At 36.7% G+C, this 21501-nt stretch overlaps 1 protein-coding gene and 1 long non-coding RNA gene across 2 annotated transcripts in view; both read right to left on the bottom strand.

Annotated features, from left to right (window-relative positions):
- Window positions 1-21501, bottom strand: part of HS6ST3 (heparan sulfate 6-O-sulfotransferase 3) — a 293361-nt gene that overhangs the window by 241448 nt on the left and 30412 nt on the right. The gene's annotated exons all lie outside the window — the stretch shown is intronic.
- On the bottom strand, window positions 5216-6956 carry LOC135409897 (uncharacterized). The gene is made up of 2 exons (XR_010428414.1): window positions 5401-6956; window positions 5216-5305 (listed from the first exon to the last, which is right to left on the bottom strand). It is a non-coding gene; the product is annotated as an uncharacterized LOC135409897 (long non-coding RNA).

Raw genomic sequence — 21501 nt, 5'->3', positions numbered from 1 at the left:
GTGAACATCTGTAAGTCATTTAGTCATTACACTTTATACATATGGACAGTTAAAAACCTCACAGCAGACTCAAAATCAAAATTTATGCTCATTTATTTATAGCTGAGGAACTTTAAAACTTTGGTCAAGATAGAGCCACAGGTATGAAACAATATTTTAAAAGAGTTATTCATTTCTCAGTTGTAACAATCAACTCAATTTAGACAACTCCAACTTCTTTTTTCAGGTTTCTAATGTTCTGAATTGCTCAGTGTAAGGCTCAACACTCCTTGTTATAACTTGATTTCAATAGCTTGCAAGAAGCAGCGCTTTTCTCAGCTCCGTTTTAACAGCTTTGCTGATGTGCACAGCACACAAAAAAAACACAGCTGTGAAAAATTATGTGACATCCCACTTGGATAGATTCAGCATCTTAGTTCCTGTGAAAGCACTGAAAGGCGTAAGAAATGAGAGATGTCAGAGAAAAGGCGTCAGCTTGTGATTAGAACTGCACATAAGACTGTGGCATACATGTGTCTGTAACCGTGTAACTGTTCCCCTTACCTTTTTTTTAATGGAAGGACAGGTGAGAAATCTCAAGAATACTGCCTTGGCACCCTCCACACTGCCACAGAATACCCCTTGTCCAATGCCCATCTGCCACTGCAGGGTGCAGGGTGAGTGTCTAGCAGACTTGAGAGCTGGAAGATATCTTCATTTAAATATTTTCCAGGACAGTTTGTCTCCTACATCACTATGCGCAGCAAGTGCACCCGCGGGTGCTCAGGTTGCACAAGTGCTTCTTTAATGAATAGGAAAATACTGGCAATGCCGAGTATTTCACAGAAGAAAAAGTCATTTAGCAAGGGCACTTGAACTGGCAAGCAGAATATCAGAAGAGGAGAACCTCCTCTTTCACAGTTATGAAAGATACAATGGTCCAGTCTCTACCTTCTTTGTTATTTATCAGAGACAATCTGTAAGTTAATGCCAGCTAGAATATAAGGTCCAGTGCAAATCTACTCACAGTAGCTACTCTTTTTCTTTACCCCCCAAAAAACATTATTTAAAAAACCACAAGCAAGTAGAAGTAATTTATTTCTGAGGCACTGAGGCCATCTAGAAAACAAACAAAACAATTCCCAAATCCCAACAGATGGACATTACCTTGAGGAAGAAAAACCTAGTCTTACATTATACAGTGTGACCTACATTTCAAGAGTGCAGTTAAACCCCATGTCATTTACAGTATTAATTTGAATACTGTTTGAGTTACTTGAAACAAACTAATTCAGCTTATGTGGCAGAATCACGTACACACACAGCTCATCATTGTGGGAATCAGGTATGAATTCTTTGCCTTTGCAGTATCTACTTTTCTTTCCCTTTTGTATATCAAAGTATTTTAATTGGCTTACAGATGCTAGACACCCCAAAAAACTGATAAGGAAACATTTCATTCTGACAGCCAACTTTGTACATACTCTTTGAGAAGTCATTCTGAAATCAAAAGCTGCTCCATAATCTATTCGACTACTGGATTCACCAGCTCAAAATGAAAAAATATGAACACAGAAGATATAGGTTAAAAATGTAAGGAATATGGTTAACATTAAATGTCAGTACTTTGATTGTCAAAGACTTTTACTTACAACACTCACTTGACTAAATAGAGTTTCTATAGAAACATTCTTCCTTTCTATATTGAGCTGTTTTTCCTCTATTTAAAGGGAAAGAATAGCTGAAATTGTTTAGCATCTATGTGCTTTATACACTATCCAAAATTAAGCAGTCATTTTTCTATAAGGAAGGAATATGACAATCATGTGCAAGCATACTTGAACATCTGCTATTTTGAACATTTTTTTGTTTGTTGCTGCAGGGTCCAAAATCCCCAAATAATTATTGCAAAGGCCCACTGCAATCTAGTTGTATAAACACAAATAAGCCTAAGATAACACCCCAAGCACCAAGAGTAATGACAGAGGTGGAAGAGATAGTTTAGTCAGGCATGAAATTGATTTTATAATAGCAAATATCTGTTGCCTTCCATGTGCTAAGTAAATAATTCTAAAGAAGAGAGTAAAGATAATAAAAAAATAATCATTAACTGCTCCTACTAAATCAAATGAAAGAGAGAAACTTGTTCTCACATTGACCCTGAAACCTGTTTAATAGCTAATTAAAGCAATTACTCCAAGCATTACAAAATCCTTAATCATCAACAACTTCAGATGCAGACGAGAATTTTTTTTTTCACTTTCTTCAAAGTTACTAGTATTTTCTTTAAATGAGAAGTTTATGCCAGCAGAACTTTCATCAGTCACTCACTACATAGTTAACCACCGACACAGACCCCAAATTTTGACTAGGCTGAAAGTAACCCTAAAATTGACATTTTCCCTCCCATCCAGAAACAAACTTGATCGCCAAGAGAAATCCATTATTATAGCAAGGCAACTACAGAAAAAGACTCTTCTGGACTCTCCCATCCCACTGTCTAGAATTCTGCACTCCTCGCTCACCTTTTTAAGCTTACCTCAGTTACTTTTCTCTTCCGCCCCAAAGGCATCTGACACAGCCTTAACTTGCATTTCTTCATTTGTATGTTCCAGTCATAAACAATGTTTTGGTTTTAATCAAGCTTTATGTTCAGTAACTTTTCAAAGCCTTTTAATAACGACTAGTGCTGTTCCTAGTGCTCTATCGGAGTTAATTACGCTGCTGTTCTGAACACTGATCATTTTCAAGTTACTAAATGCTTCTGTGCTGCAACAGGACACAGAACAATAAACTGAACTAATGGCTTGGCCATTATGAGGTGTTCAGCTTGATGGTATATCCAGTCATAAATTAGATAACTAAAAGGTTAACAAAAGGCAAAGGCAACTTTATTAAACTTTAAGGTTTTGAGCTTTGCTATTTCTGCCTACGCTTAAAAAACCCAAAGTATTCTTGTGTAGATCATTAAGGGATAGAAATACAGTATTAAAAACAGAAAGGAAACTCATTCAGTCCTATTTAAGAAAGATATAGAGCAATTTTGAGTTGAGGCAGGGAAAACTTAGGGGCTTGAATTGCAAGTTGGAGCAAATGACCACATTGCTAAAACAGAAATGCTCAAAACACTTCAGTAAGGATGGTGCTGCTACTGATAACACAATAAATAGAGGCATGTTCTCTGTAAGAACTAGATATTCCCAAAAACCTGAAAATTGCATTTAACTAACATAGCAAAGCACCCTGCCTTTAACCAACCTGTCCTCTGACTACTTTCTAAGCTTTACTGGTTCCATATGGAATTTTCTTCTGGTAGTTGATTTTAATTGATGTCATTTCTGTTTATTTTTTCTTTGTGAATTTGCACATCTATGATAGTATTATTCAGATAATCTGTCATATTCCCACTCAACCACCCAGTTTACCCCTCTCTTAGGATCCTGATAGGTTTCTTTTGCCGCAAGTATTTCAACAAGAAGCTACAACTAAATCAATTCTCCCTTGTCTATGATGAGCCTCATATACCAGGGCTAGATGGGTTCAGAAGGAACTTCAAAATCTATTTATCTTCCCAATAAAATAAAAATACTTTCACTGCCAAAGAAAATAGCACAGTTTGGTAAACTTATGTTAAAAGCACCTTGTTACAAATACTTAATATTCTGTTCCTGAAAATTAACCTAACACAACAATAAAGCAAAACAATATTCAACTTTCATACTAGAAAACAGCCAAGAGAAAACATGCTATGGATGACACAGATCTAGGAGATCAGGATATTTTACAAGAATATCTTGATTCTTAAAAAAGTATGCCTGATATCCAGTTCAGAATTGAACTGAATTTAATGCAAACAAGTAATTTTAGTAGAGAAGATTCCTTTTTGCAACCTCCCCTTTTTCAACATAATTTATTCCTTACCTATTATCTTATTTCTTCACATACTTTCCAGGGTCCTCCTTCTTCTGGATTTTGCCAGGTTATACAAAAAAATAAACAAACATTTTTGTGCCTATCTAATATAGACATCTTTATCATTTATTTTAAAATTCCTATAATCTAGCTCCCTACAGAAGAAAAAAAAAATACTCACTGATAACTACTTCCACTAACTTTTGAGCTCACTGACAAGACTGACAAAAATAGAGTCCTCAAATGCATCAAATTCCTACATATTTTATTATAAGTAACATTTTTCAGTACCTGGAAGAAATAGAAAGGTCCAAAGCACTGGTGCTTCTAAAAGAATGGTAAAGATGAAAAATTTTTATAGGAATTACAACAAATTGTGAAAATAAAACAGGAGAATCCAAGACTACTTCTCAAAGTTTTACCATTATTTCTCGGATGCTTCAAATTACACCAGAAAAGGCAAGCTTGAAATCTCTGTACATCTTTACCCTTATAAGAAAAAGTTATAAGATGCAGCTCTTAATTAAAAAAAAAAAAACTGCCCCAGTGTCACTGGAGTACAGACCAGTTCTTATTGTATATTCAGATTCTGCATATCTGTATGCAGGCATGCTACCACTACTAAAAAGAAATCATGGCTCTAAGTTTCTCTTGGAAAGTAAGGAAAAAAAAAACTTTGCAGAACTCCATTCTGACCTGTAACTCTACAACAACAACAGCTCTACAACAGCAAGGTACTGTCTATCATATATAAACCAAATTTTTTCTGTAATATCCAAAATGATTCTAGTAGGCCTTGAGGTTGCTGACGAAAACCTGAGAGACAGCTGCTGCTATCCTCATCATACGAGGGACTGAGGACATTTCCTCATACAGATGCCCACCCAAACAAATGGGAAAGCAGGAGGACAGGAGATGGGAATCATTTTAAAAGAGCAGTAGCAAATGACAGTGTCTTAGACTACTTGTTGAAAAGACAGTCACTAATGAGCTGTATCTTATTTTTGCTTATTTATTGTATTCAGAAGACTCTTTCCAGTCAAACATATTTTAAGAGGTAGATAAGTCTTCATTCCTGTAAGAAATAAGCATATGATACAGTTTGTACACACAAAGAAATCTTCTTTACTAAGGTAAACACAAAAGACTGCTGAAACAAAGGTAAGGTAAGTCTGCACTACTTTGCAATCTGTTTGCCATTTCATTTGTTCACTCTGGAAGAACTCTGGGAGCCATGGTGAAAAGCATAACAAAACATAAACTTGAAGACAATCTTTAAATTCCCTTTTTTATAGTCTAGGCTAGCTCCCTGAGCTGTCTAGGCTTGTCCTCCTCAAAGCCAAGTTTATTAACTAGTACCATTGCAAAATTCAGTGGAATAGACTCAGAAACTGATGTTTTCAGTAATGGATACCTGTAAGAGTCAAACATAAAAGGAAAGAGAAGTTTTGTGATTTCAGTGCAATACAAATATGGCTTAGGTATAAATTTGAATTTGCTACACCAAACCTTTCAGCTCTCCAAGAAAGCCTATCACTGCTACTGAGTCCAAATTCCTTCCTTCTCTTATGCCCACACTGTGGGGGCACAAGTGAGGTTGACTGCCTTCTAGGTTCCCATGATAGCTTCCTCTAGACAGATACTGTCTGCATATGACACACCTTTCTAAACACATACAGCTGCACTCTCTGGGTGCCTAGTCCACTTAGAACTACCACTTTCAGTTAACGTAGTACAAGAACTACAGATCTGAAATAAATGCCCTTGTAATACCTACCCCTTTACCTCAGAGCCATCTGCATTATTGCCTGGAATCCCACATCTGTTTCCAATGACAACATGGTTGTTTTAAAAACAAACAAACAAGTGATGCACTGAATGAGGATTGCCTGTACTTCAGAAGTAGTACTTGAGCTGCCAGCAAGGGTTGCAACACTGTATAAAGGCAGTATTCTTATCTTGTTTCACATAGGATGGAAAATCCTTTTTTTGCACTAACGTGGACAAAATTCAGCTTACTATACCCTGGACTCAAGTATTTGTATTGTACCCTGACGCACCTGTACAACACAGTGCTCAACTTTAGACTAAAAATAGTTAAAAACTGGGCCTTAGATTCACTTTGATGCCTCTAAGGCACCTCCTCTGTGAAATAAAGTGATCAGGGCCACAAGAAAAGATCGAATTTGGCATGACCAGGAATACGTATAAACATTTGATCTTTCTGATGCTTCCATACCTTTTGAGATCTCTACGTCTTTCATATCTCTTCAAACATAACTCTCAGGGGAAATCTAAACACCTGAGCTACACAAAAGTAGGGGCAAAGTCAGATCAAGATACACTCATACATATTATGACCATGCTGATACCATTCCATGAGTCTGCTTCCATTCTACACTCCTTGCCAACAGTGGCCTTCTTTCTCCTCAGAACTGCCCCACATATACAATAACTTTCAACACAAAATTTAAATATGATAGACTGTGAATACTGAGCATATTGGAAGAACGAGCTGGTTGGAAGGAAGAAGAGAGATGAAGAGGTGCTACAATCGTAATGGTTTAACAATCAATCTAAAATTAGACCCATTAGATTTGTGTGGGCCTAAGAGGTATAGCAGATTGCTGTCCATTTCCCCTTCAGTTATGGAGTTTCATATAATAACCCTTTCTAGAAGCAAGCAACACTCCCAACACCCACATTCAGCCACTGACTGACATCTCCAGCAGGAGGCAAGTATGAGGCATCGGGGAAACACTGAAAGAGATAAGCTTTTGGCAGAACAGCAACATCTTTCACTGGCAACAAATGCACTTTTGAAAAGTTTCTATATGAAACACCTTTAACTTGCAATTAACTCCTGTTGTCTTCTTCCCTCTCCTTTCAAGTGGCTATGGAGAGGAAACAGTTGATTCAGCACAGGTTCTAGTTACAGGAATGGAAACCTGCAGACACAATGAAATGTTTAGTCGAAAAAAAAATTAAATAATTTTTTAAAAAACTCGACTACCTTTTTCTTCTCTCTTACAAAACCCATTCCTAATGTGTCTCAACAAAAAAAAAAAAAAAAAAGGACAAGTATTCGACAACGATGTCCAGAAGAGATTTAATAAGCTCTTGTGAAAGATCCATCAGCTACTTCATTTCTACAACAACAATCTAGAAAGACAGTTTAACTATTAATTTACTTAAGGAAGAAATTTAACTAATTACTCATAGTAACAAATACTTGTAATTTTTTTAAAATATTTTATATATAGTGCTGCCTTATTAGATTTAGAAGCTTAGGTATCTTCTTTTTCATGTGGCAATAAATCATCTTAAGAGTTTACTTGCACACCCTCCCTTTTTTTTTTTTAAACAAAAACCACACCACTTTCACAGTTGATTTTGAGCTCATTAACAGCATAGCCAGCAAAAGATACTAGTAGATCTCCAAGTGCAACCAAAGCCCTTGACAGTCCCACTTCAGGAACAGACCAGCAAACAGCATGTGCTGTTCAAATTCCTTCTAGCTAGATTGGTCATAGAATCACAGAATGGGTCAGGTTGAATACCTGTTCAATTTCTGCCTTTTAAGAGCAAAGATTTCCTTACGCTTTCAATCCAGTTTCTTCTAGTGAAATACATACTGCATATAGGTTGAAGAGAGCAGGCCCAAAGTTCCTTCATGTCATTTCCAAATTGGAGTCCATTGGAAACCAAGCTTTTATCTTACTGTTTCAATAACATCACTCAAGTATCATCTAAATAAAATCCCAATGAACTTTCACAGCTGTAACAAATGTCATCATAGCTACTTTCCTACTGCATTAATTTCACTTTGAATTTTTAGTACAGCAATTACAGTCACAGGAAGTGAATTATCCCAATTTCTATCATTTCAGGCATGATGGCTTTAGTTATGGTAGAAATTACTTCCTTTAATGGGATATTACAGTAAACACATGCTACTAGATTTTCTGTTTCAGGATGTTCTTGATATGATTAAACCATTTTAATCTTTTATCAAAATGAAGTGATTGCCATTTCACCCCCCCATACAAAGTAGCATCTCTCTCATAAAAATTTAAACTTTTATTAATCTCATATACATTCACAACAACCCTGCCTATTTTTCACAAGCTTTGCAACACTGGGGATGGGCCCATAATCCTAGTTTACAAGTCAGGTAAAATCCTACAGATGTGTACCAGGACTTAGTAATAAAAGAAAGATCTAGTACTGTGCTGGCATTCTTGTTAACTCAGGTTTTAGTGGGCAGTACTTATTTTGACAAGCTAGGGTCTCTCTCCCCTCCACCTAGTCCTTAAATTCATACTGTTGGCAATGAAGATCCTTGTTCTACATACACATGAAGAAACAGCATACCTGAAACAGCAAGGGAGGAAATATGGTATTCAGTGGTACCACACAAATACAAAATGAGAAAGATTCAACCATTAAGAACAATGAAAGGAAAGTCTTCCTTAAGTATTTGCAACTGTCTAGAAGGAACTCAGAACATTTCAAAGAATGTTTCCATGATTAAGTATGGTTGAAACATTAATCAGAACTGCTAGTTAGCTGCTTAAACTTTTTCAAGGCAAAACAAGCCAATTGGTTGTTTGGATGAGAAAATACCTCCAAAAGGGATTCACGAGTTTTTTCAGGTACTCTAATTCCAGCTCCATGATATGACGAAAGCAGCCCAGACACGAATACAAATCTTAAAAATAGAGAATATATTGGCCATGTATCAGTCACTTTGTTCAGGTTTATCATGTTTAAACCTTTTGTGCTGATGAGTTTGCATTCTGGAGGACTTCCATGAAGCAAAGTGCATGTATACCACACTCAGCCTATTCTGGTGCTCATACAATCAATGGAAAGTTTCAAACCAGGTCAATTGCAGGTAGGCAGGCACATCATCTCTTGAAAATGCCAACCCCTGTTGTTGAGACTGCTAAGACACTAAAACATATCCCTAAGAGCCACATTGTCCTGGTTTCAGTTGGGAAAGAATTAATATTCTTCCTAGTAGCTGCTACAGTGATGTGGTTTGGATGTAGTATGAAAATAGTGTCGATAACACACTAATGTTTTAGTTGTGGCTAAGCAGTGCTTACCCTCAGTCAAAGACTTTTCAGTTTCCCATGCTCCGACAGTCAGTAGGTGCACAAGAAGCCAGGAGACCACGGACAGGAGTAGCTGACAAACTGGCCAAAGGGATATTCCATACCATTGAAAGTCATCCCCAGCATATAAACTGGGGGAAGATGACAGGGAGGGGCCAATTACTGCTCAGGGACAGGCTGAGTGGGCATCATCCTATAAGTAGTGAGCAACTGTATTGTGCATCAGTCATCTTCTTTGTCTTATTCCTCCCTCTCTCTGTCCTTTTTATTACACCTATTATTGTTGCTACTTTTATCATTATTATTGTATAATATTTTATTTCAGTTATTGAACCATTCTTATCTCAACCCGTGAGTTTTACCTTTTTCTGATTCTCCTCCCCATCCCACTGGCAAGGAGTGGGTGAGGGAGAGTGAGCGAGCAGCTACGTTGGCATACTGTTGCTGGCTGAGGTTACACCACGATACACATAAAAGCATAGAATTGTTTTGCTGGGAAAAGACCTCCAACATTCTAAAGTCCAACACTGCCAAGTCCACCACTAAATGATGTCACTAAGTGCCACATCCACACATTTTTTGAATACTTCCAGGGATGGTGATTCCACCACTTCCCTCAGTACCCCGACAACCCTTCCCATGAAGAAATTTTTCCTAATATACAATCTAAACCTCCCCTGGTGCAACTGGAGGCCATTTCCTCTTGTCCTATTGCTTGTTACTTGGGAGAAGAGACCAACCCCCCAGCTGTCTACAATCTCCTTTGAGGTAGCTGTAGAGAGCAATAAAGTCTCCCCTGAGCCTCCCTTTTTTTCCACAGCTAAATAACCCCAGCTCCCTCAGCTGCTCCAAATTCTTTGCCAGCTTCATTGCCCTTCTTTGGATATACTCCAGCAATTGATACAAGGGACACTTCAGCCCCTGAACATTTGAAAAGAGTACAACAAACAAAAGGCTAAGTTCACCCATAATAAGGCAAAACCAGTTGGTAAACAAGACATCAGTGCAGAAAATTTATCAACAGAGCAATTCAGTAGGTGATGTGAGTGCACCAGAAAAGTCACTACTGATGGTTTTGATGCAGATTCGTGCACTGATGGAATAGGGCAAACAAGCAGTATGGATATTGTTTCTTGTAATAGTTAGCTAGGGCGAAGTGGTACTTTGCTAGAGGCAGAAAGAACCGAAGAGAAAGAATTAAAAATAAATAGGCCAGAACAAAGCGTATTTTCAATTTCAGTTGCAAAACCAATGTAGCAACAATTTTCTCTTCTTTTAGTATGAAAAATAGTTATGGCATATTGCAATGTCACCAACATAAAACAAAGACTGAACACAAGGGAATTTTTGGTGCTTGCTTTTTTTCATCATTTCAAGAGAAAACTGTTTGCTCTACTAAGAAGTTTCTTTACATGTAGTAACATGAAAGTAAAAAACCAGTGTATAAATCTAATATGCCTAATCTCTGTATTTGAGTTGCCACTGAAATAAAAGAAATTAATCTTCACAACTGTTTTAATGCTTGAAGATGTCTCAACAATAAGGCTTACACTTTCTTTCAATCACTACTATTTTATTTACACATGGTTTAGCACTTTTTCCAAAGTGACTGCACATAGGCCCTAAAAAGCAGTAGCTTAAGTCACGAAGGTCAAATAAAATTCAAATTTCAGACAAATAGATCTATTGATCATAATAAATGTATTTTCTATTTTGTTCCTGAAGACTCCAGACACTGGAAACAAATCTTCAGGCAAAACAACCCAGGGGTTGACTTGTATTGCTGTTAAGGGTCTGTTAACCCTTAGGGGAAAAAGAAAAAGGTTTTACTGCAATTTTCTGTTTTTACTTCTTGCCAGGTCTGTTAAAGATGAATGAAGGTTTTTCCTCTCTACACTGCCATATTTACACTGCAATATTAATACACAAGTTCTCAGCTGTATTTGTATAGGCTGGAATAAACTATCTCTACTCTTCACTTCTCCTCTGGAAGTCATATACTTTACACATTTTTCTGAATAATGTTTCCTCTTTAAAGAGAAGGAGTTCAGTGATGTCAAGGAGTCCATTTTCAGAGGTAGGACTTGAATCTCATGACCTTAGCAAATTTTGGTTAAAGTATAAAAGAAACAATTTATGTCATCTACATCAGCTCTGTAAGCTCTTGAAATGAGATACTCACCAGCTAAGCATTAAAAAAATGTCTTAGAGGAAAAAAAGAGTATAAAAGTAGGTATTAAAATTTATATCAATATACTAATTTTTATAGGTTAGGCTACACTGTCTTATCTCTTTGTTCCTCCTTTGGAAATCACACACTCCAGACTGAGTATTCTTATTTCTTTCTTCTACACTGTATCTACCTGGTTCTTCTGTCTCCTAAAATACAGTGCCCAAAATGGGCAGAATAATGCAGAAGGTTTACCAAGGCTGAACAGAGCAGAAACTTTACTGCACGTGTCACATGCCTGCAGGTGATGTTGCCTTTTATACAGCCCAATATAATGACTTTCATCAAAAGAGCTTGACATTATCAAATTGTGATCAACTGCAGCCTTATATATTTTTTCTGCAAAACTGAAAAGTAAAGGAATTATTTCCGTGTTTCAACTGTGGGGCTCATGTTAGCAGTTTACGCAGGGAGTAGTGCAGAACCAACCCTGAACTCAGTCCTTCACTGTAATCTTTTCTGTAAATTGTAACTCTGACCTGTAATCTCTCGAGCTGGGTTCATTTCTCCCACTGGTTTACTTTTAAACCAGCACACGAGCAGATGCTCTCAACTCTGTCACAAATATCCATATCATTAACAAACTAACTACTGATGTCTTTGGACGGATGAGCATCAGGACTACACAGGAATTCCCTGCAAAAGTGGAGTATTGAAAACTGTGCTGGATACCGTTTGCAAAAGAATTTTGAACCCAACTTGCATTCATCTTCTCTGAGCCATTCCATTCTTCCCATGCCTATCTTGTGAATATCCCATCTCAAGAGCTCACTAGAGGTCATATGGATGGCATCTAATATTTCTTTTCATACCTTCACCAAAATTTGGTAAGCCAAAGACAGGAGACTCAATCCTATCTCTGAGCTCCTCATATTTAAAGAGAAAACATTACCTTACTCAGAATGGCAATGTTCTGCTTTCTCTCTTAGCTGTGGTTTTATTAGATTTACTTAAAACACTCAGATTTCCCCAGCTGATCCTACATACTTTCAAAACTTTGAATTCTGAGTTACCAAGGGAACTGGAGGGCTAATAGGGTCACTCCAACTTTATAACCTTAAACGTACAAGCCTAATGATACGTAAGTCAGGTCACAGGTGGTGTCAGACAATACTATTAAAAGGATTTGAAAAGAGAGCATGTCACATTACATCTGTAAGAGGATCCAAACAGAATTCAGTTTTAAGAAACATGTCTACTCAGTACAGCCTTCACTTAAACACTAGGAAAGTACCCCATCGTAAAATAAATTAGTATTTTGGCTGTTTGAATTTTAAACTGTTTTGGGTTTTGACTAGTACTTTCCCAAAACGTGAAATATTTAGTTTAACTTCAGTTGCTTTTCAGATCCGTTAAATACAGAAACTTGGAAGACAAATATACACTTAACTCCTAATCTCATCACAAGCCATTAAGGTGAGTAAACATATTTCAAAGTCTGAGCCTTAGTGTCTCTGATTCTCAAATCCCTATCTGTAAAACACTGACAAGTTTTCCTTCCTCTTCCCTGTCATATGAGGGCAAACTAGTCAGATAAGATGATCACAGAGACTATCTAAGCAACTCCATTGTTTTGATTTTTGTACTTTCTTTTATAGATTTCAATACTCTTAAAATGTTTGTTCTTCCTCTAGTAGTACCTTTTTGTGTAATTCAAGATATATATTTATACACCTTTGTTTCTGAAAGTATTGCTCTTAATGCTGGCAGAAGTGCAGCAGAAACAATAGTAATCAATTTGATTTGGCCTTATGAAACAAGTGTCATTTTGATAAATGATCCTAATTAAGTTGATATTTCAGGTAGAAAGTGTATTGAGTTAATGTGTTGGCACCTCTCTAGTTATAGTCCGACAAGTACAGATGTTGCAATAAAGCAGCAGTTGTACATTATTAACTTTGCAAGTCACTCAGTCTGCATTCACAGAATTTGATCAAAGCCATACAACTCAGCAATTGAAAGAAAATGCTGATTTTAAGTTTTAATTATTCAGCAACATACACAAGTAGTAGCTCCAGGAAGTTTCAAAGCTATAGGTTGTTCCGTGATGATCCCTCTCCAGCATGGAAATGATTAATTAGTCTAGTAGCAGCACAGTACTTAGGGCAGAGAATCACGTTTGTTTAGAAAACCTTGCTCAAACAGCAAAACACAAAACCTGTGTTTCTTCTCTTTTACATAAATCTAATTACCAAATGTCCTGTTAAGGCTAAAAGACACCATACATTTACATAAACCTAATTACAGAATGTCCTATTAAGGCTAAAAGACATCATACATTTACATAAATCTAATTACAAGATGTCTAGTTAATGCTAAAAGACCTCATATGTTTATGCAGTGCTTCCTTATGCTGTGGAAGTCTTTGATACATAGCTCATGGTTGGCAAATACAAGTTTGGTTTCCATTTAGCAATTGTAAAAGATAAAATAAACACTAGTCATCTGCTCTGAAGTCAAAGCTGTCATATTTTCCCCATTTCTTCACTGAGTCCTCTGCAGACTTAAATCAATTTACTGCACTTAGCAGTTTGTACAGACTTGCAACTACACTTACTAGTAAAACACAACTCCCTTGCAGTAAGGAAGCAGCTTTGTTACCAGCTCTCCCACAGAGTATTGGCTTCCACCTCGAGCACCACTAAAAGCAGGTATGGTATAATCAGGTAGGTAACTACAAGTGAGACTCCATGCAACTCTGTCACTGCAGGTTTGTGGCACTCCAACACACTCTGGAGCTAACTCCTTAGGAAACAGCTTTTTCCCCTCAGACACCCTCTGGAATCGACAATGAACTGTCAGCTTACTGAGCAGCAAGCAGCAATTGAACACAAAGGTTCCTTCCCACTCTCAAACACATCTTGGAAACATTTCCAGAGGCATAAAGACTGAAAGGGATAAAGTATTTTCTACCTGCAGCAGGTTTCAAAGGAGTTTCAAGAATACTGCCACAGCTCCACAGCTACTCAAACCCTTGGCCCTTTGGAAACTGTCTTCCCATCTTTTATCAAGTTTGGCCTGCTAAAAACAAGCATGTGCTCGAAGTACCTTCTGAGGTTTCTTATATGCAATTATTCAGCTCCTCAGAGATTTCCTCTTGCAAGACAGATGAGAGAAGTGATCCACAGAAAAGTTCCCTCTGGAGTATTGAAAAAGATTGTGTTCTTGATATCTACCTGTCAAAAATCTGGATATTCTCCACAGGTGTTTACCCCACAGACACAACCTTGACATTAGATCAGTCTACTTTCATGTTGTAGACCACGAGGCAGGGGGAATCAGTCACCATGGTTGTATCACCTTTCAGTCTGACACACCAACTAAGCCAGTCTGGAAGCGGATGTACCATGGACATGACAACAGAAGAAAATTACTTCAGGTAGTCATGCTTCTGTCAAATTCAAATACCTCAATAAAACACAAAAAATAATAAAAACTGCACACCAGAGAAAATACTTCTGTACTGCAGTGAGAACAGCGAGTTAAAAAAAGTAAAAAAAGAACAATAAATTCAGTTGACTAGGACACTAGAATACTCTTTCTGATCACAACATAATGGAATATTTAGGCATCATTCTAGAAAACAGGGAAAATCATACACCTAATTTCCTTGATGAAGCCATGTAATTAGTTGCATTGCCAGTCTTAAATAAAAAAAAATTATCCACAGAATAACCATAAGAATACCAAGAAAATATCACTTTTAAGAATTATTTAAAAAAAAAAGGGCAAGTTTTAATTTTCTTCACATTTTGCCAAAAAGGTATCTAACACCACCATAAAATCTTGCTGGATAGATGAAGAAATACTAGGATTCAATCATTTCTCTAACCTCACAAGAGTTGTTCCAATGTGGACAGATCATGTAAGGCAGTCAAATAAATCTTAATGCTTTAAGATCATTAAGCACTAGTTCTATAGACAAAGAGACTGACTCACTGCTAGAACATAAGCAGTCCTTGCAAATGACAAAGTGCTCTGTGGACTCTTCACAGATCTGTTTATGCTCATTCTTTCCATCACATAGAGAACTAGAAAGAAAAACAACAGGTGAAGCTTTGTTCAACAGCACTAAAGCATTGCAGGGGGTATCAATGAAGTTACCTACAGTATTGTTATAATAATTATTGAATTGTATATTTATGGTATAAATAGATATAAGGATTTCCAAGAGTCTCATTTACAAAGGTGACTCAACCTGTCAACATCTCTTGGTTGTGGAAATAAAAGTACTTTGACATAACTGATGTTTTCTATGCATCAAGCATATTTCTTGGTGCTTTTCTTACAGGGACTGATCATGGTTGCATGGTTGCTTCCTGCAAGAAGGAAAAACTACATTCTGTCAGCGGTAAGACTTCACTGCTGATGCAGAAAATTAAAGAATTATGACCATCAACAACAGCACTCAGCTAGCCAGCAAACTAGCTTGAGAGTGCAAACACAGCTTGAGGGAAGCATGTCGTGTATAAGCTGACTTGGAGACTGCAACAACTCTACCAACTCTACAAGAAGAGACTTGTAACTGTTCCGAGGGTAAACATCTTCACTTCTTCCCACATCAGGATCAGGTTCCATAATCACCCGAAACAGACCTTCGCCTGGCTCTGCTGCAGAGACAGTGCCAGTCTGCAGTGCTGGGGTGGCAGTCTGCAGGAGGGAAGCAAGAGTGCTTTATCTCTGCTCACTGCTAAGGATTACTGACAGTTACTATAAGTTTTGAAGACACCAGCTGGCTAAAAACTTCAGATGAACAGTATTTTTCCCCCAAAATGACCCACCCAAGTTAGAGTTAGAATCTCTCTTTTGAACCATGAGACAATACAGATGCTGATGGCTATCTCCAAACTCCTCTGTCTTCACTGAGAAGGCCCAAGACAGACACAGAGGCCAATAAAGAAAATGCATGCAGCCTTCTGTGGCTATCTTTAAGGAGTTAAAACAGCGTCTAAGACATCAATAGCCTTGAGGGGGTCTGATACTTTTCTTTGGTCTCAACTCAAAGAGTGGAAGGGAATACATCTTCTGCTCAAGAAAGAAAAAAAAAAAAAAAAGAGGGATACTTCCTAACAGTATTCTATCACTAAAGCTACTGAAGAGTACCACTGGGATCCTGCACTACTGTGCATTTGTCCTCGGGTGGTACTACTGCAAGAGGGCACTCCTGTACCTTAGCTGGGCCCAGAATCAGCTGGTTTGATTTCAGTCTGGCATGTATCCATTTATAATGAAGTGTAAATCATAAGGGAAATACACAGTAAATAACTGTTTCATTCACTACAAAAATAAAAATTACCAAGGCCATAAAAATACGGGAAGAGAGTTAGAGATTTGGAATCCAGAAGAAAAACGTTTCTGCATCACAATCACACCTAAATCATGGATAAATCTGTTTTAAATATTCCTTTACACACAGACTACATCTATAAAAGGAATAGAGTTCAATACTAGTAACATTCAATTCTTAAACAATTCACTATTTAATTTAGTAATTTTGTTATTCTGTTTAATCACTTTCCAATGGAAGAAGCATCTCTGCACTAAACACCACTCAGAACAGTTTCTAAAAAAAGGATATTACTACCTCTAGAGTTTATCTTCACAAGCTTTCTTTTGAATTTTTTTCCCCAGAACAGATAGCTAAATATTCCTGCATCACTGGCTTGCAAGCAAGAACACATGAAAGCCGCAATTCATTTTACTGCACCATCTTGTGGTTAATAGCAGCAGCCACAACAAGAATGATCCATAACGAGACTGTCAGGTGTTGACAAGACCTCTGCATTGTCCCATGCTTTTAGGATTAAAATTGATTCTTTCAAAGCATGCCACAGAAAGCTATCTGTCTCATTCCCTCAGCCAGGTTACAAGAGAGGGCAAAAAATTATGAAAGTGTTAATTTGGCTATGCAGCAAGTTTTAAACATCCACAATCATCCAGCCTTGTCTTCCGTAAGTCTGCATTTTACCTTCCCCCTGGCCATGGTCCCTACAGACAGGTGTACATCACAAAATGCAACCAAACCCACCCCCAACAAAGTTCAGGCATACAGGAGGACAATCCTGTGGCATATAGCTTCAAAAAGGGGTGAACCACCTTACACAGACACTCAAGTCTGAGACAGCAAAGCAGAGGTACTAGTTTAAGAAACTTAAGGCACAACAGCTCCTTTTATATTGACTTCCTAGAGAAAACAACATTTGCAAATAGCAACAGACCCTGGCTAAGACTGAGTACAGTGATTATATTCCCTTCTAGAAACTCTTGTACTTGTAGAGGAGGCAAGGACAATTTTCACACGTGTACCATGCGCATGAACACATTTTTAAAACCACTCCAGCATTTTTTATTGCTTTCTGGTATTCCTAGGCCAGACTTAAAAAAACAAGACAAGCAGCAGTCTTACTGCTACATTTATAAATGTCTTAATTCTGCTCTTGAAAGTACATAGAATGTAATGTACATGGAGTTGTTAAGATAAATACAGCTACTCTGTTAGAGTAGTCAAGGAACAAATAAAACCAGTAAACACTTCACTAGATCAGTCAATACATTTGTACAAAGATGAGGTTTTGATGACTATTAATGAATATTCAAATAGTTAATATTTGGAAGGCATTTAGGCATTGCAGCTAAATGACAAAAAGCTACATTGTTTAGTATTATTCAATATAATCACTTTTTAAAAGTTTACAAAACATCAATAAAGTATTAACTTTGCAAAGAGCTATTAGCTCATTCCTATCAGTGAATTTAAAACATTCTCATCTGCTCAAAAACCATTAGTCATCAAAATATTTACGCACAAGCTGTTATAAAGGCCACTTTACTAAAACTAGACAGTTTTTCTATTCAACAGTGACAAATGAAGCAGATACCAGTATTAATGAAGAAAAGTACTTACAGAACCAGTAAAGGGAAAAGCAGGGAACACCCTCACTATTGATGATATAAATGAAGACCCCTTAACAGGCTAAGTTCAAATGGCATAGTTATTTATGGAAAAGTTACTAACACAGTAAATCCGTATAAATAACTTTAAGTGTACTAGTGCTGATTCAGTAACACTTGGAGCCTTCAAAGCAATTACTAGCTGTTAAACCTGAATAATGAGCTCTCATTCAGGCAATAAGTCCAAATGAAAGAAAAACAAACAATCTTAAAACCAGGCAGATTTTTTTCTCCTCAAATACACCAGCCAATTAACAAACAGCGTTCCAACACGGCATTGTTGCACCACTAAAATCTCAATACCTCTCCGTTAGTCTATGCACACCCCAATTAACTTTTATCCCGTAGGCTCACTGCCTGCAATTACTTTACTTACAATATTCAAATCACTGAACTGAAACCTTTCATTATTCTATTGTGTTCACGCTCTGCACAAGATGAAGAGCATGGAACTTGTTCAGAAACATTCATATTTCCCTTTAGCTGTAAACATCAAAAGCACCAGCACTAAGGTACTGCCCAGACCCATATCAAAGGCATTTAGCACCTTCCTGCATAGCAATATATATGCCCTGACAGTTGTTAAGCAAAAAGGTACCACCACTACTCCATGATAAGCTAATCTGCTTCATAAAATAAGCCTATATCTTAGGTATTTCTTCCTAGTTTACACCAGCATCCTTGATGTTGTATTAAAATGCTTGTACTGCCCAATCTGCAAAAAGCCAAGGGGAATAAATTCATATCTAAAATTTATTTCTAATATTATTTTCAACTAACCAATCTAAAATTATATTTAAATATATTAAAACCTATGTTAGAAGTTAACCTAACCAAAATCTGTTCTACAAAGCTAAAAGCTTGTTCCTTAAAATGCAGTGCATGTCTTCTAATAAAATTATGAAGTTGCATCAATGTCTGACACACATGGAACTACAAATTCCCAAAGTGGTAACCCAGCTTTGGCAGTACCATCCTCTTCTGCAGGATAAGAGGCAGATTTGTTTCATTTTATTTTGTTCAATTGATTCCACTCATTACCTAGATCCTTTGTAGTTAAGGATCTGATTGAGAGCTAAAAAGGCAGGAAAACTTTATGCACTTTCACACGAAGAATGAGCATTTTGAGGTGAACATGACAACCACTACACACAGACCCCACATATACAGCAGTATGAAAACGTGTCTGATGAGAAACAATGGGATTACGATAGAGTAGCTTTAAAGAGACTTTTGAAATATGAGGTAAAAGCAATTTCACCAACAAATAGAGGAAAAAAATATTAATGCACTATTAGCAGATGGCATTGCAGATATCATACAAGAAAATACATTTTTAAAAGTAAAAGGATTACCAAACACAAATACAGAGACGAAAATAAGTCTAACTTTCTTTTCAAAAACACACGTAGTTTAATATGAGGCAAAATAGAGAAAACAGGTTTATGTGGGAGGAACGATACATGACATACCCTAACAAGATGGATAGATATGCACTTCTCTTTGTTAACTTTTCCTACAAGGGTAAATAAATGAGGGCTTGGTTTCATTCACTAATAAAAAGCATATGTACAATTTTATATCTTAACACATTTCTATTTAGGTTCACACCACTATTTAGCTTTGATGAGCACTGCATATATTTCACATCCAAGTGAACAGCACAATTAATAAGCCAAAATAATTTTACAGCAGCCTCTCAATTTAATAAATCCATATTAGGTTCCAATATCGCTGTAAAGACAAGATCTGTTACTTTGACTGCTATCTCTGAAATACAATTACAGACTCATTTGTTGAAAAGCACTTTAAGGTACACATACAACTCAGGATCTGATGGGCAAGCAATTAAATAAATTAGGCTTTCAGAATAGTAGAATAACTCTAAATGTTAAGCAATGCATTTAACATACTAACAGCCTTCAGAAAAATCAAAATGTGTGCAGGCATTTTCCAACATCATAAAAAACATCTAAATGTCACTTTACTTGCATCAACTAAAAGCCCTTTTGATCAACTAAGAGGCAATATTATGTCCCTTCCTGGCACATTTTTGTCAGCTGTTTGCAAATGATCTTTAAATGATCCCTGCCAAATACTTTGCCTTACTCTTCCAGGATCTGGATTAGGCTGAAGAACATTTCCAAACATCCTAGGAGAAGTAAGAGGGGAAAAGAGTGGAACCAAATATCTTGAATAAGTCCTCAGAATTATCTTATATCATGGCCCATATAAGGTTGGATTAATTTTTTTTTGCTCTTTTTTTTGAAATAAATACTGTATTCTATTTTTGGTACTCAAAGTCCTACTTAAGACAAGCAAAATCCCTAAACAAAACTCAAGATATGAATGTTCAAGGCTGCTGAATATAAAGCTCAGATTTACTTCAAAAACATAAGTCTGTACTTTCTTATTACCGCGTATAGATCCGTAAACTTATGTTACTGTCACTTTTCATCTTCCCTACCACCCCCTACAGTGATTAGCATATCTGGAAAGGAACGAGGCATATGTGTGGGAGAGGAGAGAGTCTAGATTCCAAGGAGTAACTACACTGAATTAAAACTCAAACAGCTTCAGGAATTTCATGCTTTATGACATAAAACTTTCATTATCAAAGAATCCGATGTGGATCTGGTTTGCTATGAATTTCATGCTTCCTCTTTCTTGAACTTGGATCACTTATGCCATATAAAGGGCATACAATGAAAGTCAACAACAAACACACGGCAATGTATTTAGGAGAGTCATTGTCCAGAAATGAATTACAAAAATACAAGTACATGCACACTGTATCAGAATTCATATTAATCTTAACTATCTTGATAGAAAACAACTATCAAGACAAATGACATTCAAATGGGCAAGACATTCCTGTTCTTTAATTCTTTCTGACAGTACTGAAGGTTTCTTGGAGTGAAAATTTAAGCTTTTTATAGTCTATTAAGGATTATAAATTCTCAGTTAGCAAACAAGGAAAAGGGCTTCAGTTGCCATATGAATGGCTCAGTGAAACTGAAAGTGCAGTTGCTGTTTAAAATATACAATCTAGGCAAACAAAAATAAAGGACTGGAGAAAAACAGGGTAAGTACATATACTATTATGTAATTCAGCAGTTTGGCCTCCTTTATAATACTACATACCAAAAATCTCTAAAAATTCTGACATCAGAGTGAACATAAAGAAATGCCACACAAAAGATCTAATACAGAGTGACTTAAAGGAATTAGAATGGTTTCCATAAAAGATAAATAATAGACTGTTGTTGTTTGCTCTTATCTTATTAAAAATTGTAGGTCTCTGTGGCA

Source organism: Pseudopipra pipra, chromosome 2, assembly GCF_036250125.1.
Source record: "Pseudopipra pipra isolate bDixPip1 chromosome 2, bDixPip1.hap1, whole genome shotgun sequence".
Taxonomy (NCBI): Eukaryota; Metazoa; Chordata; class Aves; order Passeriformes; family Pipridae; genus Pseudopipra; species Pseudopipra pipra.
Note: the sequence above shows the minus strand (reverse complement) of the source record. Positions and strands in the feature narration are given on the sequence as shown.